Raw genomic sequence first — 26090 nt, 5'->3', positions numbered from 1 at the left:
AAAATCAGCCCTCTCTTACAATATATCAAAGCAATATAAAATATATTTTAAAATATATTTCTTTGCAAAACATATTAAATGGGTCATTATTTACATGAGATTTTAAAAAGTCATTATGGCCTATTGTGCAGATTTTAAACCGACATTGGATAGGTAAATTATGTTTAGGCAGTTTTCAAAAACTGGATTTTTTATTCAGTAGACCATAGCATTCCTTTGATGTGCTATTCTGTAATTCATTAAATTATTTTCCAGCATACGCAGAGCTATCATGATGCTAATGGATATTTGTATTTAAATTATGAACTAAAGCTACCTTATACCTATATAAGCCAATTTTTCATATCAAAAAGCTTGGAACTTAAAGAGCTATAGAGCAGAACACAGTATTTGAAAACATTTTTATGGTGTTTTGATTTCTAGATTATCTCTGTATTTGTTAAGCATATCTGCTGTGCCAGTTATCAATTTATTGCCTCTCAATTCCAAATGCACCCTTCAATGTGATAAACAGCAGAATTTGTTTCAGCATTTCTCCTTTAAAGTGACTATGATGTTAAGCTTTCTCAGTAGAGAGCAATGAGGGGATATTGCAGGAAGTGGAGGTTTTCTGTGGTTTGCAGCACAACTGAGGAGGGTCAGCAATGTGGGAATGAGGACATCTGGTTAGGAACTACCCAGTAGCAATGAGCCCAGGATGTGGTCCTTTGACCTTGCAGCTGGCCTGGTGATAACCTTTCTGCAGACATCTTGGACCCTTCTGACAAGTTCTGTATAGCCCACATGTTGCCATCTGTGTCCCAAAGGGTCACACACCAAGTAGTCAATCCTTCTTCAAAGAGCAGGCTCTGAAAACCTTTTTGTCCACATTGGCACCTGGACTCCCACTGCATGCGCAGCCATCAGTTACTGATCACCTGCTCCTTCCCTGCACTATGGAAAGTAGCCTGTTATCTGTACATCAACTCCAGACCAGTTCTGGACTGGCCAAACCAGCGATCATCTCTGTCATCCAGTGGCCAAACCACATCTTCTCCAAGGAGGGCATGGAGGTCTTATCCTTTCTTAGGTACTCTCCCTCTGCCTTAAGGTACCATAGAGAATTTCTTTACATCTTATAGGTACATTTATCAATAATTCTCTGTATCAAACAACCCTTCTTTAACCTACTGTATGGTGTCTGTCTCCTGATTCGACATAGACTGCTACCTTGGCTTTCTCTAATTAGAAGTGAAAATTGTTCTAGAGATCATTTTGTTACAATAAGTGCTCTTACTTATTGTGAGCTATTTATGGGCCAGGCTCTTTACAACATTTTCTCATTTAACCCTCACAAAAAAACGTACAAAGTGTGTACTTCATTTTACAAATGAAGGAACTAAGGTTTATACTTAAAGCAGTTTATTCAGGGTCAAAACTGACTTGAACTTTAAAACCAGTCCTCTTTCAATACTATGACTGTGTCTATAACTAACAATCCTATCTTGTAAACATCCCCAAACTTAGCTTCAATGTCCAAGAATACTTCACCTTTTTCTGGAATGATTGATAAACATATTGTATATAGGTTTATTATCCAGATAGAAACAATCAGGATGGGTAAAGTGCTCAACAGAAAAGAAAGACTTCTCATAACCATTTTTCTGAAAATTAATTCAGATCCCTCGCATTAATTAAAAGCATACTATTGGAGATACAGTTATGAGAGGATAGTGTACTGATGGAAGAGGTTAAAAGCCTAGTGGGAAAGGCATACTAGAATATAGATAATTAGAATAAGGTGATTAAAAGTATCACGATTGAGGTATACACAGGATGTTATGGAAATAAATAGGAGATTCCTGTCATAGACTGAATAACAAAAGGGTAGGGAAAGGTTAATAAAAGGTGTCTGAGTAAAATCCTGAAGGCTAAGTATATATTTAGTTGAGTGGAGGAAAGACTTATAGTAACCTAAGAGACCTATGCAAACGCAAATGGGTGCAAGAAATCATGACACTTTGGAGATACAATAAGTACTTCTGTAAAACCAGAACACATGTGAGGGGAAGGGTGGGGTAGGGTAGGGCTAGTGGTAAGAGACTTGAATGGAGACAGCACCTCCGAAGACTTGGTAGAATGTTTAGATGTTTTTATAAATGTTAGAAGGGAGTTTCACAGCCTTGACTATGTTAGAAGTATGACTCTCTCTTCAGGTTGGAGAATATGTTGGAAAGAGGCAAGATTGGAAGCAGAACAAAAAATTCTTAATAAAAAGAAAAGTTATTATTCTTACCTCCTTTGTGATGGGTACTGTCCTCTGCTTTTAATATGTATCCTGTCTCTCTGTCATCACTCCAACCCCAAGTTGAGATTTAGCAAAATTAGGGAATTACTAAAATAGAGACTAGACTCTGACCCAGATTTTTTGGACTCCATTTCCACAGAGTTAGAAAACTCAAGCAATGACAATATTTTATTATCAGCTGCATTAAAAATTAACTTTGCCAAGTAATCTAGGTAAGAACATGACTAAGGTAGTGGCAGCGACTTCAGAAGAGGTAGAAGAGATATTAATTAGGAAGGGAAAATCAACTAAACTTGATGTGGAGGGGGTAGGAAGAAAAAGAAAACCATCCTAATATTTAGCAACTGCACTGCAAATGAGGAAATAAATAGTCTGAAGAAGCAAAAGAGGTGAGATAAGTTCTCTTTTGAATATGTTTGATGTGGGATGAACACTGGATATTCAAATATAAATATCAAGTAGGTATTTACTATATACTTCTGAAACTTCAGAGAGTAGTTTAGGTGGGAAATAACAGATTTTTGAAGTCATAACTTCCCAGGTTATACTTGAAGCCATGAATATAAATGGAACCACCCAAGGAAAATGTATAGAACATTAAGTCAAGAAAGTTGGGGAAAATCCTGGGAAACACTGCCCTTTAAGGAACAAACAGAGGAAAAGAAACCTCTAAAAGGAACTGAGAATACATAAAATGCCTCCCTCTACCAAAGAGGTAGAAAAAAGTAAGAGACAAAGTATCCTGAAGGCAAAAAGAGAAGACTATGAGAAATGAAATGCTACTAGAAAAAAGAATGAAAAACGTGAGCTCCAGCTTTAGCAACACAGAGGTCAATGGTGAAATGGTGGGGGTAAATTTCCCTTTATAGTAAGGTAAATGCACAAAAAGTGAGGTTTAAGTTTCGAGCAAAACAACACTTTCAAGATGATTGACTAGGAAAAGAAAGGTGACAGCTCTAAAGATATGTAGGGACAAGGAAGTAGTTTGGGTTGTTTGCTATAAGATGAAAAAGACTTGAAAATGTTAAAGTTGAGACATTTTGAGAACTATTAATTAAAGATACAGGGGAAAGGAAATACATGATAAAACAAAATCTTCAAGGAGACAAGAGGTGCATCAAGGAGACAAGAAGTACAGGCAGGTTTCAAATAGCATATAAGGTAGCTGAACTCAAAGAATTCTTGGTCTTGAGGATTATTTATATCAACTTTGACATTCACTGATTCTGACATTGATTCTACCTGAATCATGAAACCCAATTATATATATACACACACACACACACATACACACACACACACACACACAGACACAGACACACAGATGAGGTAGGGAGAGTTTGTTTTCAACATGTAGAGTTAGCTTCATCAACTATGTATGGCTTTCCTTGGCTTTAAGGTCCATCTAATAGAAAATTCCAGTGTAGGGCCTTCCTTGGCTTTAAAGTCCTTCTGGTACAAAAGTCCAGTTGTCTGCAAGCCATAAACTCAGCCTTTGTAATTTCTGATTTCCTACTCATTGTGGAGTTCTCTAGTTACTCTAGGTAACAGACATGCTGAATATACAGACAAATTCATACTAGCACAGTAAAAGTGTCAAAATTGCAGAGAAAGAAGGATGCACATTAAAAAAAAAAAAATCACAGAAATATAGACAAGATGAAAAGGAGAGGGCTATGTACCAGATGAAGGAACAAGATAAAACCCCAGAAAAACAACTAAATGAAGTGGAGATAGGCAACCTTCCAGGAAAAAAAATCAGAATAGTGATAATGAAGATGATCCAGGACCTCAGAAAAAGAATGGAGACAAAGATCAAGAAGATGCAAGAAATGTTTACCAAAGACCTAGAAGAATTAAAGGACAAACAAACAGAGATAAACAATACAATAACTGAAATGAAAACTACACTAGAAGGAAGCAATAGGAGAAAACTGAGGCAGAAAACAGATAAGTGACCTGGAAGACAGAATGGTGGAATTCACTGTTGCGGAACAGAATAAAGAAAAACAGAATGAAAAGAAATGAAGACAGCCTAAGACAGCTCTGAGACAACATTAAACACAACAACATTAGCATTACAGGGGTCCCAGAAGGAGAAGAGATAGAGAAAGGACCAGAGAAAATACCTGAAGAGATTATAGTTGAAAACTTCCCTAACATGGGAAAGGAAACAGCCACCCAAGTCCTGGAAGCACAGAGAGTCCCATACAGGATAAACCCAAAGAGAAACATGCTGAGACACATAGTAATCAAACTGGCAAAAATTGAAGCCAAAGAAAAATTATTGAAAGCAGCAAGGAGAAAATGACAAATAACATACAAGGGAACTCCCATAAGGTTAACAGCTGATTTCTCAGCAGAAACATTACAAGTCAGAATGGAGTGGCATGATATACTTAAAGTGATGAAAGGGAAGAACATACAACCAAGATTACTCTACCCAGCAAGGATCTCATTCAGATTCGATGGAGAAATCAAAAGCTTTACAGACAATCAAAAGTTAGAGAAATCAGCACCACCAAACCAGGTCTACAACAAATGCTAAAGGAACTTCTCTAAGTGGGAAACACGACAGAAGAAAAGGACCTACAAAAACAAACCCAAAACAATTAAGAAAATGGTCACAGGAACATACATATCAATAATTACCTTAAACAAGAATGGATTAAATGCTCCAACCAAAAGACACAGGCTTGCTGAATGGATACAAAAACAAGGCCCATATATATGCTGTCTACAAGAGACCCACTTCAGACCTAGGGACACAAACAGACTAAAAGTGAGGGGATGGAAAAAGATATTCCATGCAAATGGAAATCAAAAGAAAGCTGGAGCAGCAATACACATATCACATAAAATGAACTTTAAAATAAAGAATGTTACAAGAGACAAGGAAGGACACTACATAACAATCAAGGGATCAATCCCAGAAGAAGTTACAACAATCATAAATATATATGTACCCAAAATAAGAGCACCTCAATACATAAGGCAGCTGCTAACAGCTATAAACGAGGAAATCGACAGTAACACAATAATAGTGGGGGACTAGAACACCTCACTTACTCCAATGGACAGGTCATACAAAATGAAAATAAATAAGGAAACAGAAGATTTAAATGACACAACAGACCAGATAGATTTAATTGGTATTTATAGGGCATTCTATCCAAAAACAGCAGATTACACTTTCTTCTCAAGGGCGCACGGAACATTCTCCAGGATAGATCACATCTTGTGTAACAAATCAAACCACAGTAAATTTAAGAAAATTGAAATCATATCAGGCATCTTTTCTAGCCACAATTCTATGAGATTAGAAATCAATTACAGGGAAAAAAAAGACAAAAACACAAACACATGGAGGCTAAACAATACGTTACTAAATAACCAAGAGATCACTGAAGAAATCAAAGAGGAAATCAAAAAATACCTAGTGAAAAATGACAATGAAAACACAACGATCCAAAACCTACGGGATGCAGCAAAGACAGTTCTAAGAGGGAAGTTTAAAGCTATACAAGCCTACCTCAAGAAACAAGAGAAATCTCAAATATACAATCTAATCTTATACCTAAAGGAACTAGAGGAAGAAGAACAAACAAAACACAAAGTTAGCAGAAGGAAAGAAATCATAAAGATCAGAGCAGAAATAAATGAAATAGAAACAAAGAAAACAATAGCAAAGATCAATAAAACTAAAAACTGGTACTTGAGAAGATAAATAAAATTGATAAACGATTAGCCAGACTCATCAAGAAAAAGAGGGAGAGGACTCAAATCAATAAAATTAGAAATGAAAAAGGAGAAGTTACAACAGACACTGGCAAAATAAAAAGCATCCTAAGAGACTCCTACAAGCAACTCTATGCTAATAAAATGGACAACCTGGAAGAAATGGACAAATTCTTAGAAAGGTATAAACTTCCAAGACTGAACCAGCAAGAAATAGAAAATATGAACAGACCAATTCCAGAACTGAAATTGAAACTGTGATTAAAAATCTTCCAACAAAGAAAAGTCCAGGCTTCACAGGTGAATTCTCTCAAACATTTAGAGAAGAGCTAACACTCATCCTTTTCAAACTCTTCCAAGAAATTGCAGAGGGAGGAACACTTCCAAACTCATTCTATGAGGCCACCATCACCCTGATACCAAAACCAGACAAAGATACTACAAAAGAAGAAAATTACAGACCAATATCACTAATGAATATAAATGCAAAAATCCTCAATGAAATACTAGCAAACAGAATCCAACAACACATTAAAAGGATCATACAAAATGATCAAGTGGGATTTATCCCAGGGATGCAAGGGTTATTCAATATACATAAATCAATCAATGTGATAAACCGTATTAACAAATTGAAGAATAAAAACCATATGATCATCTCAATAGATGCAGAAAAAGCTTTTGACAAAATTCAACATCCATTTATGATAAAAATTCTCCAGAAAGTGGGCACAGAGGGAACCTAACTCAACATAATAAAGGCCATATATGACAAACCCACAGCAAACATCAGTCTCAATGGTGAAAAACTGAAAGCATTTCCTCTAAGATCAGGAATAAGACAAGGTTTTCCACTCTCATCACTATTATTCAACATAGCTTTGGAAGTTCTAGACATGGCAATCAGAGAAGAAAGAGAAATAAAAGGAATACAAACTGGAAAAGAAGAAGTAAAATTGTCACTCTTTGCAGATGACATGATACTATACATAGAGAATGCTAAAGATGGCACCAGAGAACTACTAGAGCTAATCAGAGAATCTGGTAAAGTTGCAGGATACAAAATAAATGCACAGAAATCTCTTGCATTCCTATACACTAATGATGAAAAATCTGAAAGAGAAATTAGGGAAACACTCCCATTTACCATTGCAACAAAAAGAATAAAATACCTAGGAATAAACCTACCTAGGGAGACAAAAGACCTGTATGCAGAAAACTATAAGACACTGATGAAAGAAATTAAAGATGATACCAACAGATGGAGAGATATACCATGTTGTTGGATTGGAAGAATCAGTATTGTGAAAATGACTCTACTACCCAAAGCAATCTACAGATTAAATGCAGTCCCTATCAAATTACCAATGGCATTTTTTACAGAACTGGAACAAAAAGCCTTAAAATTTGTATGGAGACACAAAAGACCCCGAATAGCCAAAGCAGTCTTGAGGGAAAAAAACGGAGCTGGAGGAATCAGACTCCCTGACTTCAGACTATACTACAAAGCTATAGTAATCAAGACAATACGGTACTGGCACAAAAACAGAAATACAGATCAATGGAACAGGATAGAAAGCCCAGAGATAAACCTACACACCTATGGTCAACTAATGTATGATGAAGGAGGCATGGATGTATAGCGGATAAAAGACAGGCTCTTCAATAAGTGGTGCTGGGAAAACTGGACTGCTACATGCAAAAGAATGAAATTAGAACACTCCCTAACACCATACACAAAAATAAACTCAAAATGAATTAGAGTCCTAAATGTAAGACTGGACACTATAAAAGTCTTAGAGGAAAACATAGGAAGAACACTCTTTGACATAAATCACAGCAAGATCTTTTGTGATCCACCTCCTAGAGTAATGGAAATAAAAACAAAAATAAACAAATGGGACCTAATGAAACTTCAAAGCTTTTGCACAGCAAAGGAAACCATAAACAAGATGAAAAGACAACTGGAGAAAATATTTGCAAAGAAATCAACAGACAAAGGATTAATCTCCAAAATATATAAACAGCTCATGCAGCTCAATATTAAAGAAACAAACAACCGCATCCAAAAATGGGCAGAAGACCTAAATAGACATTTCTCCAAAGGAGACATACAGATGGCCAAGAAGCACATGAAAAGCTGCTCAACATCACTAATTATTAGAGAAATGCAAATCAAAAATACAGTGAGGTATCACCTCATACCAGTTAGAATGGGCATCATTAGAAAATCTACAAACAATAAATGCTGGAGAGGGTGTGGAGAAAAGGGAACCCTCTTGCACTGTTGGTGGGAATGTAAATTGATACAGCCACTATGGGGAACAGTATGGAGGTTCCTAAAAAAACTAAGAATTGAATTACCATATGACCTGACAACTCCACTACTGGGCATATACCCAGGGAAAACCATAATTCAAAAAGACACACACACCCCAGTGTTCAGTGCAGCACTATTTACAATAGCCAGGTCATGGAAGCAACCTAAATACCCATCGAAAGACGAATGGATAAAGAAGTTGTGGTACATATATACAATGGAATATTACTCAGCCATAAAAAAGAATGAAATTGGGTCATTTTTAGAGACATGGATGGATCTAGAGATGTCATACAGAGTGAAGTAAGTCAGAAAGAGAAAAACAAATATCATATATTAACGCATATACGTGGAACCTAGAAAAATGGTACAGATGCACTGGTTTGCAGGGCTGACATTGAGACATCGATGTAGAGAACAAACGTATGGACACCAAGGGGGGAAAGCGGTGGGGGGTGGGGGTTGTGGTGTGATGAATTGGGTGATTGGGATTGACATGTATACACTGATGTGTATAAAATGGATAATTAATAGGAACCTGCAGGATAAAAAAATAAAATTAAATTCAAAAATTTTTAAAAAAAGAAGGATGCACATATTTCAGAACATAAATGACATGGATGACTACATTCAATTACACTATAAGTTCCTTGAAAGAAAGATCTATGTCAAATCACTATTAATGAGAGTATTCTTTCACAATGGACATATAGTTAGTTAAGATAGTTTGATAGTGTGTTGAGAGGTTTGGCTTCCATCACAACCTTTATATAAGAGCTGTATGTATCAGAACCGATTTCTTCCATTTTTAAACTAAACAAAATATTAAGCCCTCTCTCATCGCACAGTATTCCAAGTGTCACTATATTTCTCATTATCTTTTTACAGTCCTTATTCTAATTCAGTCAACTCCTTTTCATCCCCATAGTTTTCAAATTTGACCTTTCAACATAAGTTTGAATGTTATGACCGAACTTACATTGAGATAACTCTTTTTCACAATTTTGACAAAATTAAAATGGGTTCTGGCTTTAGAAAAAAATGTATATGTTAGCTCTTCATTTCCTTGTAATTTCTGAGATTCAAGTGATGGCACAGTGCTTTATCGTTAGCTACATCAGCAGTTAGCTTTGCCAAGTAGGGTTGCTAGCTCTTGTAAATGCAAATTAAAAAAGAAAAGGAAAAAAGAGCATAGTATTAACAGGCAAAAGGATATGGTACATAGCCAACAAGGTAATGGCCTTTATTGCAGTCCAGTGGTCCAGAGATAGAGGGTTATTGTGACAACACTGTTAAACTTAAGAATAAGTTCCCCTTGTGTTGGTGTAACTGGAGGACAGGGGTTGAGAAGGAGGGGGAGATAAAGAGCCTCTCACTAAACCAGTTATCAGTATCCTTCACTAACCACCACATAGGGCGTCTTAACACCAGTGGAAGTAGTCACTATCCAGACTGTGAGAATAGGAAGGAGGGGGTGTGTAATGGTCATTTCTCCTAGCCATGAACCCTTTTGGCAACAAGAATGAATCTGCAGTGCCCTCTTCATTCCCAAAGGACAATATGACTCTGTATTATTGAACAGTGGAGATTAGAAGAATATCTCATCTATTTTTAGAGTTTTATTTCATGTTCATAAAAACATTCCCATTTTTCTCTTCCTGAAGAGTGCCTCTTGAACTGAAACTGCCAGTGACTTTTCACATCCCTCATCCTATTTCATTACAGAAACACTCATAAAGACACAATTTTCTCCTATCAATAAATATGTTTGATGTTCCATAGAAGTTCTGTGTAATACATGCAGAACAATGCAGGCAGACTCTGGGATAAATTATTACCAAAACAACTTGAAGCGATGAGCCTGCCTCTGGATGCTTTCCGGCAGATGTGATGTGGACGCTCAGTGTGAAAGCAGGCTGAGAAACAAAGCCTGAGTAATAATCATAAATCCCAAAGAGGCATCACCCTCTCTAAAACATTTTTTTTTAACTCCTTCAAAAAGACGACTATCAGGTGCAATCTGCTTTTAGAGGCATTATATTTTTAAAAAATACATTTAGTTAAAGTTTGAGATTGAGCATGCCTGGACTGGGGTGGCCCATTCATGCAGTAGACTCAGTTGGCAGTTCCATGCAGACTGTGATGGTGCCGTGAAAACACTGCTCATGCTGCCAGTGGTGCTTTGGAAAGGCCCTGATCATTTCCTTTATTTGGGTTTTGTTTTATTTTTACAACCTATTCCTATTAAAAGTTTCTAAAATCGTCTAGCCATAAAGTCTCTCAAAATATGGAATCTACATGGAAAGTATTCAGCGACAAAGAATGATTTAATGTGACTCATTTATAGGATAGGGAACAAAAAGGACTGATGTTTTTCAAAACAGACCCCTGGGTCTGCTCTATTCAACTCTGTTTCTATCTGCTTAGCACTCATTAAATACAAAACCCAGGGTACTGACTGTCAACATAAACAGGGTTTTCTTTTTGCGTTTCGTATTTTTTCACACAAAGATACATATAAATCAAGCAGTAATTTCAGAACTAGACACGTTGGGTGGAAAATGTCGAGCTGGATACGTCTCCACTCGTACAGTCTAGATGAGCCCTTAGATTAACATACGCAAGATTAACATTTCTTCCTTTTGTTGCTCATTGTTTTGCATCATTTACATACTACACAAATAAAGCACTACTACATCTCAAAGGAAAAAAGTACTAACGTGTTTGTCAACCAAAACTCCTAGCAATTCGTCACTGAAATTTCCAGTATGTTGTACTTTCCATGAATCTTATGCAAGTTCAATGAGTATTTCCAAGTCCACTGACATGTAAAGTTTGATGTTACTGGGATCCCAGAAAAAAAGTTCATGCCGCCCATTCTAAGTACTGGTAAAATATATTTATAGTGTTCAAATAACAAGGATACAGGGAGGCAATTTTTAAGGATCGCCCTACCACAGTATGCATTTTACATGCTTGTTAAAGGGATACACTCTGCTCAGGCATCCCAAGACAGGGGTCTTTATCACTTCCAGCAGCTCTACCAATTATGGAATCGCTACTGCAACTCAAAGGAAAAGATTCTAAAAGCCCAGGTAGAATGTCACTGGCATACAGTCCCAGGTCCTGCAGATTTCATGCCACAGAGAGAGGCGACATATGCCTCCTTCTGTGGAAAATCAGAGAGGGAGATCCAATTTGCTGCCCCATGGAACAAGGGAGATGAGCTGAGCATTCAGTCAACACAATGAATGGGACTAGGGAGACCTTAATATCTCTGTAAAGGGGAAGAGACTTATTATTATTTGTATATATGTTGCCTTTACAATTTACCAACTTACTTTCACATAACTCATCTAATATAAAAATTATATAACAGGAAAAACATTATTTTTCTATTTTTTAATTGTTATCACTTCTCTGTGCACTTACAGCTTTAATAACACCTAAATATTATCATGAAATGTTTTTTCTTCCCAATGCACTCAGTAGACATCATGTTCTCTGGAAGCATGGGGTGTGTACAAAGTGCCTTTTTCTAATTATAATGTCCATACACACACACACACACACACACACAACTATAATACCCAGTACATGATGGCTACTCACTGAGCACTGAAATGATGAATCACTGGGTGAATGAATACCTCACACTGCCCTGTTTCTATTAGCACTTTTAGTTATCCATTCAATTCATTTCTTACTAAATACCTAGCACTGTGCCACACTGTAGAATATAAATTATACAGAAACCAATTAAAGGTTTATTCCATTATGGTCCAATGACCCACCTGCTGCCATCTGGATGCTTGTTAAAGCTTCAAATTCCTGTGCCACATCCCAGATTTACCAAATTAGAATCTTATGCATACTGAAGTCTGAAAAGCATTGCACTATAAATTGAGAATCTTTCTGTGAAAATAAGTTAATGGATTAAAAAAAAATTACATTCAAGGAGCAGTGTTTCTTACAAACATTCTTCAGTATATTCCGTGCACAATTTATCTTAGGTATAAAGTGGGTAAAACTAAAATTTGGGGGAAATAGCAAACTAACAACAGCATTTAAGTGAAAGTTCAAAGCCAAGGTAAAGGGGGAACTAGTTTAGTGGGCCTGGAACTTCATAAAGAATATCATCTCAAGGAACCCATCCTCATGGAAAGCACTGAGCATTAGAACAAATCAGACAGGGATCAACCAGTGATACTGGGTCATAAATTAAGTGCCAATTTAAGTCTTTGTCTAATGATGGTTACATATAAAATGAAAATATTCATCCCCAGTAGTGGAAAAAGCAAGTCTTAGTTAATTAAATTATATTTTATCATTGGCTTACAAGACGTTTTATTTTTTTTAAAACAGTATTATTCACTACTCTCTTCCCTTCTGCCGGTTCACTACTGTGATTGTTCTGTAACTGTCAGAGTCCAGCTTACTGACACCTAATCCAGAGTTTTAAAAAGCCCAGTTTACTTATTATTTCAAAAATGTTTCAGCAGGATTGAGTCAGTGCTTGCAAAGACAATCAGACATGGGAATCTTCTAACAGTTTCAGAACTCTGGTCATGTTGCTTTAGGGTCAGTTGTTACATATAAACTGGATAGATTAGTGGGAAAAAAGTAGAGATTTTAGAGCCAAGAGGAGTTGGAATTTAGTCTAGCTCTGTTGGTAATCAGCAATGTAGCCTAGGGTTACTCATTAAGTTTCCTCTAAAATTTGGTCAATAAAATATAAAAGAATTGTTAAAAGTAGGAAAGATAGTTATTTGTCTATTGTCTACTGATTAGTAGGGCCAAAAAATAACCACTACTGTTCAGTGACTCTTAAATCCATGATAATGACTTTGAGCCCTAGAAAAGGAAATCAAACTGTAAAAAAGTTACTTTAACAGTAACTTTTTCTTACTTAAGCAGCTGATAAAGTGCCATATGTTTGGATTTGTCTTTGCTTAATCTTTGCCCGATGTTCTCTCCACTCTAAAACGTCTCCATCTAAATTCATATATGGGTTACAATGGGGTTCTAGACAGGACACGTAGGCTACGGAGATTATGGAAGTCGACAGAGAAGAGGCATCACATGCTGTAGTTAACAGATCTCAAGTAGAGTAAGAGAAGCCTGCTGGACAGTGTCCACAGCTCTGCTGAGACGTGAATCCCCAGAGCTGACGGTAGCCTGGAGCATGCCCTCTGAGAGGCCCAGAGTAGCCCCAGTGGCAGTCAGGGCTCTCCTGCCAGTTTTCATCCTTAGGCAGCTCTGGCTTCCTTCTTAAACTCCACTACAATACCAGCTCCTCTGAATTAGTGAGGTGATTTCCTGACCAAATACTGCTCCTTTGGAGAAAAAAACAAAATTGAAGAGAAATTTTAAAACGTAAGAGTTCAGAGTCTGACGCAGTCACCATTTTGTGTGACCACAGGAAACCTTGGTTTTGTACAAATGGTGTGGGCTACAGTAACTAAGAGAGAAAGAGCTTACAAGATCATTTTTGGAAGTCACTTCACCTGCAATGCCAGGGTAGATTCTATTTGACGAACAGTAGAATAAAGAACAGTTAATTGTAGAAAGAACAGAACCAACCAATCATTAACATGCTGCTGACTTGTTTGGAAAGACAGGACTCTGATGGAAATTGATGGAGAGATTTTTCTTTATAGACTTTTTCTGTAAAGGGCTAGACAGTAAATATTTTCAGCTTTGAGGACCATATATTTTTTTTTTTTTTTGCAGTTACTTGGTTCTCCCTTTGTAACACAAAAGCAGCCACAGAAGATAGGTAAATGAATGAGCATGGCCACATTCCAACAGGACTATCTTCCAAACAGGCGGCAGGCCTCATCAGGCCTACCAGCCCACAGCCCATCCATTCCCACTCCAGAATAAATAGAAGTTCAAAATGAGAAAACATTCATGATGTTTCTAGTGCCCCTCCCCCTGCCAGTGGTGATGCCTGCATTTTTCATGAAACAAAACTCAAATACCTGCATGTGTTACTGCGGTGTTTCAGTGTGGGTAGGGCACTGACAGCACTGACTATTTTTATAATGAAGCTTGCAAAGCAGACTAAAAGATAAAGCTCTGCCAGATTTTATGTCCTACTGCTTCTCAGCACCCAGCATAATGCCTAACAAGTCAAAGGGTTTTAAGAAATTTCTAATAAAGGAAGACATTCACATACATGCAGATTCAGACTTAAGAATTACGAAGAATTGATCTCCAATGACTTCAAATATGAAACCTGTATTTGCACTTATAGCTGAAGGATTTGATTAAAAAGTACAGAAAAAGTAAAGAGAGAGAGAGAGAGAGAGAGAAAGGAAGAGAAGGGGCAGGGAAAGGAAGGAAGGAAAGAGGAGGGAAAAAGGGTAAATTTTCTTTAAAATTTCACATGGATTCATGTGTGTTTAAAACTCACTGATGAGAACCATGTTTTATGAGTCTTAAGTATTTTGCACATGATATTTAATTTGTAACTGATTCAAGCTCTGTAAGGTAGGGATCATAATTTCTATTGTAGCGAAGAGAAAGTATTTTCAGAGGTAAAATAAAATGACTTGCTCAAAATTAATTATCTAGTAAGTGCTCATATAGACACAAGTTCAGACATTCATACTACAAATCCGTTTGACTGTCCATGAAATTATGACTATATTGATATTGGGTGGAAGGAGACAGAGGAATCAATGGGAGAAACAAGTTGAAGGACATAAACTTTTATAAACGTATTAACTTAATATGAATTTCAGGATAATTTGGGAATACTGTTAGATAGACTCAGAACTTTCCATGATTCAAGAAAAATTAAACTCTCTTTTATAGAAGCCATGCTTGTTGTACACTTTTAGTCAGTTCCTCTGCCTGATTTGTTTGTATTCAATTCATTTGCTATGTTAATAATTTATTATTGGCACTATGATGAAAGAGCTAGAGATAAATGAAACCAATTTGATGGGCTTTTTTTCTAAAACCCAAGCACCACTTTGCAATGGTACAATTTCACAGCTTACACAGCTCTTCTCAGTAAGATGGGTCTGGAGGGTGAGGTCTCTGTTAATGAAGTGAAAGACAAAATCTATTTTACCAAATAAACTGCACTGTGTAGTTGTTAAATATCTGAACCTCTCCTATTTCTTCCAATTCAGACCACAGGAGACAGGGGGAGAGGCAGAGGTTTCTAAGAAAGGTTAGAAGGGAAAGCATATGTTGGAGAAGGGAGAAAACCACAGAGTCCATTTTAAAATACGTGATAAAACAGTTCATTAATTCATTCAAAAAATGTCAGAAAACTTACTACGATACTACAAAGTAGGAATAGTAAAACACTAGAAGAATGTATTATCCAAAAAGGTAAGAGCACAAACTGTCACGTAGCCTCTAACGTGATTTCCCTGGCTAATTCCCCCAGCTATATTGTTTCTCAATAGTTTGCCTACTAATTAATCATTAGTTAAGTGCTCATTGTATTATGTAAATCCGGGCATTCACTGGCACTCTTTCTCTCTTTCTTGTCTTTATGTAGCTTCTCCCTGGTTTCCTCAATCACCGCAAAGGCTTTACCGAGCACACGTGGTAACTTCTAAGTCTATGGCCAAGCCTGACAGGTCACATCCTAGCTTTGCTCTTGCAATGGCTTACTCTATATTCAACGGGCAGCCCAAAGTCAGCATGTCCCAAACTACCACCATCTCTCAGCTTCCACTTTTCAGTTCCCCTCTTCTGTTGACTATTTCTGATTTCTCCCCACACATCCTCAGAAGGAATTCCGATAATTTCTCAAGATCTACCTCTCTTTGCCTCCTCACCATGCCATTCATTGGTCTTCAGGGTCTGCACACAGTTTCCACTGGAAGTTCCTAAAACATAGTCTGAATACTGTCATTTTCCTTGGCAAAAAATCTTATTCCAGATATTTTAGTTTGAAAAAATTAAGGACACAGAGTAAAAATTACTATCTTCGTTAAGAAATACTGAATGAAACAAAAGTCCCCAATTTCTACCTTCTCCTCAGCAATCTTCCCTAGAGGTAAGTACTAATAATAATTTACTAGCTAGCTTTCCAGATTTTTCCAGGATTATATAATTGCAAGAGCTCTATGAACTTTACATATATACTTTAAATATTAAAATCATTGTATGTATGCATATACATACAATGGATATATTTAGAGATATATTTTTATCTACCTTTACATATCTGTATGGGCATGTATACTTATTTAACTTTATTAACTATTGATATATTTACTTAACTGTTTTTAACTATATATCAGTAATCATGAATCATCTTAAATGCCTCTTCCTTTATTTCAGGATGGCTTCCTAATTGGAAGTGTGGCTTCTTCTTTAAAAACTTCCTAAAGAACTTCCTCTGCATTTTTATTGTTGCACTTGTAATAGGATATCAACTGGAATTTTAGGAGGTTTTTATACTTTCAGCTAAAGTCTATAGATGAGAAATTAAAAGCACAAAATGCTTTAGCTTTTTAAGTTCCAAGATCCAATAATCCTGAGGGACAGCCTCCTCCACAGAAGTCTTGCTGAGAGGTGACAGATCGGAGAACTGACTGCAGTGCCTACCACCACCCCACCCCCTGTGCCTGCCCCCCTCCCTATGCCACGTGACAGAGAGGTAAGAAGGGAAGAAAAGGCCTTTTGGGGAAAGGAATGGGTTGATTCCCCTCCTAAATTGAAAGTGTTGGAGGGAGGATGCTTTGAGAGAATCATTCAAAGCAATTTGGGGAGCTTACAGGAAGAAGATAACATTCTGGTTCTCAGTGGATGTCTGAGTAGGCAGTATTCTTATCTCCTCACGTAGCATAAGAGCTGGGAAAATGAGAATGAGTGCGACCTGACAAAGTGAGGGACTTGTAAGAAGGTGTCAGTGAAGGCTGCTGCCTGACTTTTGTCTCTAGTTCCTGGGGAGCAAGAAAGATAGCCTCTGCATGTGCCCCTCCCTGGATCTGAGAGTTATTCCAGGAGGAGACTGGGATTGGGATGGGAGGCTATGGTCTTTCAGGGAGACCCAAGCAACAGGGGAGATGCGGCAGCAGAGGGTCAGTCAGGAGTGGTGCTTGGTCTATTCTTACATGTCTTGCAAATTCTGAAGGGAATTGAGCAGAGGTGAGCTCCTCTTCATGGAGACAGGTTTGGGGTTGCCACTCATTGTCATTTCAGTTGTATACAATTTGCTGGCCATTAGTTTCGGATAGCAAAGGAGAAGAGTTCATCCTTACCACAGTCACCTAAGGAGATGTTTGCTCTTTTCCCGATTTTATCCCCTTAACATAGAAGAGAAGGCAAGGGACAGACGGCTTCTAAGGTCCAAACCCAAGTCCCACTTTCCCCACACCTCCCACTTTAAGTCACTGAAGCTATCGCACTAGGCTGCAGTGAGGAAAGGGAGGAGAGGAGACACGAATGGATCTTGACATTTTAAAAGTGCACCAAGATTAGCCTCAAACACTCAAATAAGAAACTTCTATTAACCCAAAGCAGCTAGCAATTTATGAAATCAGAGCAAAATGCCACTAAGAGCTGCTCCAAAACAGGGAGGCAGTACATAAAACCTGGAAGAAAGACAGTGACTGGAAAATAATGGTACTTCACTGTCATATTCCAAACAGTAGAGACTTTGCAATAAAGTGATTTCACAATATTCAATGTTCATTTTATTATACCTATCTGCGTATATGCCTAATGTTTCCAATAAGACTGTAGACATTTTAAAGTCAGGAATTAGATTTTGTACAACTTTTTCTCCTTAGAGTCTAAAATATATATAAAGAGTGTTCAATACGTATTGTTGATTGAAAATAAAGAATCAAATCTGAATAATTAGAAAATAAGTTACTAAAAGGCAGTAAAATACAATAGTAGAAATAGATGCAAAGTGCATAAGTCCTTCTCGTTTTCTATGTGTTGAGTGAACGGGCAGCTGACTATAAAGAAGCATATTTGACTCTGTCATCATTTTGAAGCAACTAAAGATTAAGACTGGAGCATTTGTAATCACATGGGCAAAGGGTTAATTCCCTGTTCTGTTACTTCTTAGCTGTGTTGTCTTTGAGAAGTTGCCTCATTCATTAAAAAACAAACAAACAAACAAACAAACAAAAAAACCAGTAAGGTCTAGACTATCATCCTTAATTATTCTCCAAGGTATAAAATTCTACTAATCCATGAAAATTAATATACAGCAAGATGCAGCTAAAGGAATGACCACAGTCATAGCCTGTATAAACTATATCAAGGGTTCCACTTGGCATGTACCGACTGCATATAAACAAATGGCAGAAGTTAAACTTTCAAATGTTAGGTTTGACTCCTCTGGATTAAAAGCAAAATGCAACAGTTTTCCTTGGCTCACTTAGTTCTCCACGCAGCATTCCTTTTTTCGAATAATAGGGTTTTTTCTAATTTTTTTAAAACACAGTCTGCAACATTCAGCAGGTTTCAGGCTTATGTTACGGAATTAAATGCAGACCAAGGAGATCAGCCTCACCCCTATCCCAGTGCAGACGCAGACAAGCCAGGTAACATAATCAAAGGAACAGGTTGTCATCTGTGTATTCTAAGTGCATCTTCTGTCTGTTGTTGATGACACTAGGCACAGCAAAGCATAAAAACAATCATCTAAAATTAGCAGAGAGCATCTTCTTACAATAGAAAAACATTCAGAGCCTCATTTACACCACAATAACAAACAGCTAGATTCAGCCATCTGCTGGGCAGTTCAAGCAAACTTTTAATTATTGGAAAACATAAGTAATTGGGAAAGATAAATCATTATACCTCAATAAGAGTACAATGATGACACTAATTCTCTGCAAGAAGTTCATCAAAATGATATAAAAACTAAAGTTTATAATGGAAATAGAGTTTGTTTTCATAGTAAAGTGAATTCCTTTCAACACTTTCAGATCAGTCATTCCAATACAAAAGATACTAGGAATAAAATAACATTATGACAGTAAGGAATTAATACAATGTTGGTTTGCCTCATTTTTCATTTCAACATGCCTTTTACTATTGGAGCTCTCCAATCACTATGTGGGACATAAAACCCTGACCTCAGAGGTTTCACCAGGATGCTCAAAAGGATGCCTGATAAACTATACCAACAATGAGACAGTTATATAGGTACAGATATAAAGACATAATTGTGGCACTATGAGAGACTAGAAGGTTGTGAAAGAATTTCCAGAAGATGTGATTTTCTGCAAGACACTGATGAATGAGAAGGCACTGTTAGGTCTAAAGGAAGGAAAGCATTTCTGTAGAGGGAATGTCAGAACCAAGGAACAAAGGGAGTCCTTGGCAAACATGACCTGCTGGGAAGGTATGGGAGAAAAGATAGAATCAGAAAGAAAGGTTATGGTCAGTGGATGAGGAAGTTCAACATAACGTTTACTGAAGCATTTGAACTTTATGCTGAAGAAAGTAAGGAGTTACCAAAGATTGCATCAAAATATAGTTCTATGTATGGAGGAAAAATGCCTTTCTATCCTCCTAGGTTCTGTGGGTGGGCCTAAGAGTTATACTGACATAAAACGTCTTAAGAGGAAAAAAAAAAATGTCCAAATTTTATTTAATATTTCTATGTGCACATGGAGTCTTCAAAAGGAAGAAAGAACTTCAAAAGAAAGAAGTTATTAGGCCCCAAAGCTTACATACTTTTCTAAACATAGCATGATAAATTATGGGGGTGTGATAAGATGGGACAGCTTGGGCAGGGGCAGTAAACTGTGGGATGGTGACTAGGAAGCATATGGGGGAAACTAATATAAATAAGGATTATTTTAATGGATTTATTTGTACACATTTTGACTCCCAGTCTTAGTGATAAGAATACCCTTCTCTTCCTGGTAGAGGAAATGCAACTTTCTCATGGGAAGTTTTATGACTTGCTTTTAATTAGAAAGTGGGAGGTCACAGAGACCTTCCTGAATCTGTAATTTCTTAGGTGCCTTCAGCTCAAAGTACTCAGTATGCCAAAGCAGCATATTTTGGTGTAGCATGCTCTGAACCCTTCATAGTCCAAACTACTCCCAAATAAGCATTACTTCAAAACAGCACAGATATGAATTCCTTGCATTACCACTGCATATAGAAATAAGGTTCAAAGAGATTAAGGGAGTTATTACTTATTTACAGCTATTGAAAGTGAGGAGTACCTGCCCCACTCCCTGAGCCCAGTCTGGTTTATGTGATCTCATTATCCACATCCTTAGAAGGAAACAAATAAATAAAAATGTTTCCTGAAGGTTGTAGGTTCTCTTATGAGAGTTAAAGGGTAAGGCTCAATAAACTTAGAACAGGAGGAAATCTGTTATACCAATCACAGAGACATTTTTAGAGAAGACAAACTGAAATTGAAATTTAGGAAGTTTTATTTTACTTAAGAATATTCTCAGAATCTGTATTGTCTTCTCCAGTGCAAATCATTAGCATAACTAGACTTTATGTACATACAACATTCCACACACAAACAACCATGCACAAACACATGACTAAGTCAGAATTGGGAGTCTACAAGGCTAATATTTCCCCTTTAACTATCACTGAAGAAGAAAACATATTATCTGAATATGAACCTTTATGAAATACAGTATAATCAGATCTTAATCTTTTTATTTTACTTTTACTTATTTAAAGAATGCTAGATATCAACAGTCAGCAATATGTTCATCTTGACAAAAGCAGCTTAAATTATATGGGAAAAATGTCTAGATCACCAAAGTAAGATGATTCTCCCTATCAAATTCATATGTGTCAAAACTCTGTTCACATACAAATGTATCAGAAACCTAGGCTGATTATATTGAAACTTCTGTGCCTATTAAAATACTTGAAAACACCTGTTATGATATCTGGTAAATAATAGCTAATCAATAAATGTTAGTGTCTTTTTTTCATTTCTTGATATTGTTCATGACATCCATTATCAAACTAAAATGAATTTCTTCTACTTTTACATATTGGAGCTCCATATTCTGGACATTGCCCCCCATCTTTTTTTCTTTTGCTGTAATGTGAAACCAATTTCCTATAAACTCCACTAATGCAAAGATTATCTTCTTCTGTTTTGTTCAATGCTGTATCATCAGCACTTAGAACCATGATTGGTATGTAGATGCTCAATAAATAATTGTTGGGCATATGAAACAATAGCCCCAGTTACCAAAGTTGCTTGCTGCTTTTAAAGTTTAAAACTGCTTCCAAATGGGATCTCCTAGAGGAATAAACATAAAAGTTTGAAGGGATTCAAAAAAAAGAAAAGGAAACGGGGACAAAAATGTCCAGAATGTAATATGGCTCCAGCATAGAGAAAAGACACAACTATTTCACATTGAAACATTCCCAAGATTATTAAGCACAGTTATACTTGTGTGGATGCCTTAATATATCTTTTATCTTCTCATAAGAAATGAGATAAGGAGGAGGGGGTTATAAATTTCAATGCTAGAAATATCTGAGCAACTCAGGGATTAAGCAATAGACGAGAACAATGTTAATAAAAAACACTAATTGTGATCATTTATTACATCAAATGAGTGTGTGTGTGTGTGTGTGTTTGTGATGACTATAAGAACAATCAACTTGCTAACTATTTAAATTCTCACAATTGCCTGTACCATAAAAGGAAGGAAATAAACGTTTGGTCACATCTTTCCCAGGTGATTTCATAATACAATCACCAAAATATGAACATTATAAACTGATATATTTCACAGCAGTAGTTTCTATCTAGTCAAAAGATACAATCTAAAAGCAGTCAATTCTAAAAAGCTCACAAATCACAATACCTGATTTCAGAATGGGTTTCTGTGCACACTGCATCTATACCCTCATTTGAATGAGTACAGAGTTACATGTATAGCTTCCAGCTGTGTTAATGGGAACACTAAGTACCAGTTCCAACAGAGTGAAGATTACAACATAGTGTTGAGTACTTGTGCTACTTTGAATGTTAGCTACATTGTGGGATAACCAGTTAGAGAGGTACGATTGTGTAAAACTGTAGGATGAAAAGAGGAGATTTAAAATAAAATGAGGAAATGTGAAATGCAAATGAATGGATGGATTGGATGGTATTTGATGTCTAACAATATACTGAGTGAATGATGTTTAGTGTCTGAACAAGAGAACACGTTATTAGTTTTCTACAGGATGGATTAGACCAACTAAACAGTGTCCCTCTCTCTTCGGCTAAGTATGACATCTGTAGCATGCAAATTGGAATCAAGTTGTGGGGTTTTTCTTCTTCAAGACATGAGATCATCCATACAAACTGAGGGGAAAAACGCCTTACGATGTATGTGAATGATTTATGCTTTCAAATGATACTGAGGACCTACTATGTATTAGTTATATGCCTCCTACCATTTGCTACTGGAAGATTTTGCCCAGTTCTTGGCTGAGGGTGTCTCAGGATAGATCATTCTTCCTCCACTGAGTGCCCCCAAACTTAGTTGCAAGGTTCTGTGCTACGTTTGGAAACGGCTCCTGTCTGGGCACTTCATTATTTCACTTGGGCCAAGAGAATTCACTGAATTCTGGGGACTATGACAAGCAGATTGGTTATGTTTTTACAGTGGAGAGAAGACATTTGCCAGGCTTTTGGCAAATTTTTTAAAGAGCACTAATGCAGTGCCTCTGTAACCTCTTAGCCTTGTTGCCACTCCTTCGGATCCTCTATCACTTCTCACTGTACAGTCCTAAACCCGGCTACCAGTTACTTCAGCAAGCCTGAAACCCAAAGTCACTGTAAACGGCATACATTTCCTTGTTCCCTGAAACATTACTCACAAACCAATCAAATCCACCTCAAGTCTTGTCAAGTTTTCCTCTGAATAGATACCAGGCACCTCTCTAAATTTTTATCATAATACTCAAGTCAAAGTGTTATCATCTCTCACCTTGAAAAATTCTCATTCTTCTCCCCTTATTCATTCTGGGTCCCATTTACAGCAGGAGGACTGATATCTCTATGGCTCCACTGTTCTCTGATTCTTTACTGTCCAGCCACAGGGCATTTTTCACATGTTCTTCTCTCTGGCAGAAACACCTCTGTCTGCTCCTTATTCGTTCAAATGTTACTCATTTTCTTAATCTCTGCTTAAGTTCCTCAGGAAAATCTTTTTAAATATCATGTTTCTCTAGTAGAAGCTTTCAAACATGGCATAGGATCTTTCACATTTTGTAACTTTTTAGTCTATTTCTGTAATTTATTGATTAAAGTTTGTAGCAGACATTTTGGTTCTTTCTCAGCATCTGTGTAATCTATAATAGTTTAAGCCAATCATCATAATTCCTTCCCTCTATCACAATAATGGATAAAAGGGTGTGCGTGCGTGTGTGTGTGTGTGTGTGTGTGTGTGTGTGTGTGTGTGTGTATGGCCTATGAGATATAAGAAGAAAACTAAACTGACAGGGGACTTCTGAGAATCTTGTCTTCACTGTCTGTAGACAAAAGGAGAGACAGTCTTCTTTTTCCTCTGGACACTTTGAGTTTACGCATAGTCTGAAAGTGCATTAGACAGACTGTAACCAGCTTGAGGATGAAGCCAACATCAAAGGTGGCAGAGTAGATGTCACTGAGCCATTTAATCATTCAACCTCAAACCGTTCCCTACATCTATACTAACAATTTTATGAGTTAATAATTTTCTAATTATTAAACCACTTTGTTTGGGATCTACAGGCAAAAACACCGAACTATGTAATATCTGTCTCAGTCTTATATTGTAAGATCCATGAAGCAGACCCCACAACTGCTTTTATTCATCACTTTAATATTAGCATCTAAAAAATAAAATGGTTCTGAAGAACCTAGGGGCAGGACAGGAATAAAGATGCAGATGTAGAGAATGGACTTGAGGACATTGGGAGGGGGAAGGGTAAGCTGGGACAAAGTGAGAGAGTGGCATGGACATATATACACTATCAAATGTAAAATAGCTAGTGGGAAGCAGCCGCATAGCACAGGGAGATCAGCTCGGTGCTTTGTGACCACCTAGAGGGATGGGATAGGGAGGGTGGGAGGGAGACGCAAGAGGGAGGCAATATGGGGATATATGTATATGTATAGCTGATTCACTTTATATACAGCAGAAACTAACACACCATTGTAAACCAATTATACTCCAATAAAGATGTTAAAAAATATATTAGCAACTAGCTTAGTGCCTGGTACATACTTTGCACTCATTAAATTTTACTTGAATGAATGGATAAATGAATACCAACGTTTTTCTGAAACAGTTCCTGGAAATACTGATTTTTTTTTCCTTCTACCTGTCTATTCTTATTATCTTTGTGGGCAGTTCCTTCTGTTTCTCAGAAGATATAGTTTTACCCTGGTCATTTCCCTATGAATGGGCTATATTTATCTCTGTCTCTCTGAAGTACGGTACTTTGTATTAGGTAAAAGCCTTTTGCTACTATCTGGCCAGACAGAGAAGAATAGTGTATCATTTCTCTCATTCTACAGAGGCCAGCGTTTTATAAATAAAATTGTGGATGACAATTACTGTGAAGCCTTTGAAAAGTATTGTATATTCGCCGCTGCAGCATCCTTCTAAATTCTGGGTTGGGAGATCTGGTGTGATTTATACACAGGCATATTTACTTTTTTCAGTGCTCTATCAAGTAATTCTGATATACTTCCAGGGATTAGATCCATTGTTCCATACACTAAACTTTGGTGAATTCAACTTAAATTTGTATTAAAATTTAAGTGAAACTATTACATTAACTACTCACCCTAAATTTCTTACAGCTTGGAGAAAGAACATCATTGTTTCTTCAAGAATTGACAGGTCACAGAGAAAACATAAATAGGCTTTGTTGTGTAGAGTGTAAGCACTCAATTATGAATTAATGAGAGGAGTTTCTAAGAAGGTAAATTTTGTACAACTATAAGGAAAAAGACATTTCCCTCATTTGTTTCCTCTTCTCTTGGTAACTGAACTTTGATTTCTTCTCAGAGACCTGTCCCAGCACTTTCAGCCCAGAAGGTATAAGTAGGGAAAATCAACCTTAAGGCAAAGGCAGATGTGTACTTGTTGAAATAAACCAAAGCACCCCATTCCTTTCCAGAATGATGGGCTTAGTGACATGCATATGATCTGGATATAGCCAATGACGTTCAAGATGAATTTTGCTAGGAATGCTCAAACAGTGGTTGGCACTGTTTCCTGAAGTTTTTGAAGAGAAGCCAATGTGAGATCCTAGGGCAAGAGCAACTATTTTATGAATTTAGAGAAGAAAGCCTGTCTGCTAGCAATGAAGCAGAACTGGGAGACCATGAGTAAGGAACAAGGGCCCAATGACATTGTTTTTCATCTCTATATTCTGCCATGCCTGAAGCCTTTGCACTTTTCATTTAGTTGGGGCAATAAATCACCATTTTATTTAGGACAGTTTAGATCAGGTTTTCTGTTACTTGGAGCAGAGTCATAACTCACCATAACTGTAGCAGGGAGGAAGAGCTTTTTATTAAGCATATTCTACACAGAAGGTAGATCCTTAGGAGGCATCAAGTTTCTCAGCATTAAAAAAAATCATATTCTAGCATTAGGCAATTACATAAAAGGGATGATTTAAAATGAACCATTTTAATCAGAATGGTGATTGGTCTTGATGCCATTTATAAGGCTTAGAAGCCAAGGGGTGATGCCAGGAAGCAAGAAGTCAAAAAGGAGAAAGAAAGGAATTTTAAGGGTGTATCCTTTGGCCCTG

The 26090-nt window shown here is 37.0% G+C and overlaps 1 protein-coding gene across 13 annotated transcripts in view; it reads right to left on the bottom strand.

The window, feature by feature from the left end:
- The window catches only part of PTPRD (protein tyrosine phosphatase receptor type D), a 2135645-nt gene that overhangs the window by 1212983 nt on the left and 896572 nt on the right, over positions 1–26090 (bottom strand). The window contains exon 1 of one of the 13 annotated variants that reach the window (XM_079926371.1): positions 18850–19007. The exons of the other annotated variants lie outside the window; for them this stretch is intronic. The gene's annotated coding sequence lies outside the window, so the exon portion shown is untranslated. Of the gene's footprint in view, positions 1–18849; positions 19008–26090 lie in introns of those variants that run through there. 13 annotated transcript variants of the gene reach the window in all.

This window comes from Stenella coeruleoalba (genome assembly GCF_951394435.1).
Source record: "Stenella coeruleoalba genome assembly, chromosome: 7".
NCBI lineage: Eukaryota > Metazoa > Chordata > Mammalia > Artiodactyla > Delphinidae > Stenella > Stenella coeruleoalba.
The sequence above is the reverse complement of the archived record's forward strand: the minus strand, read 5'-3'. Positions and strand labels throughout refer to the sequence as shown.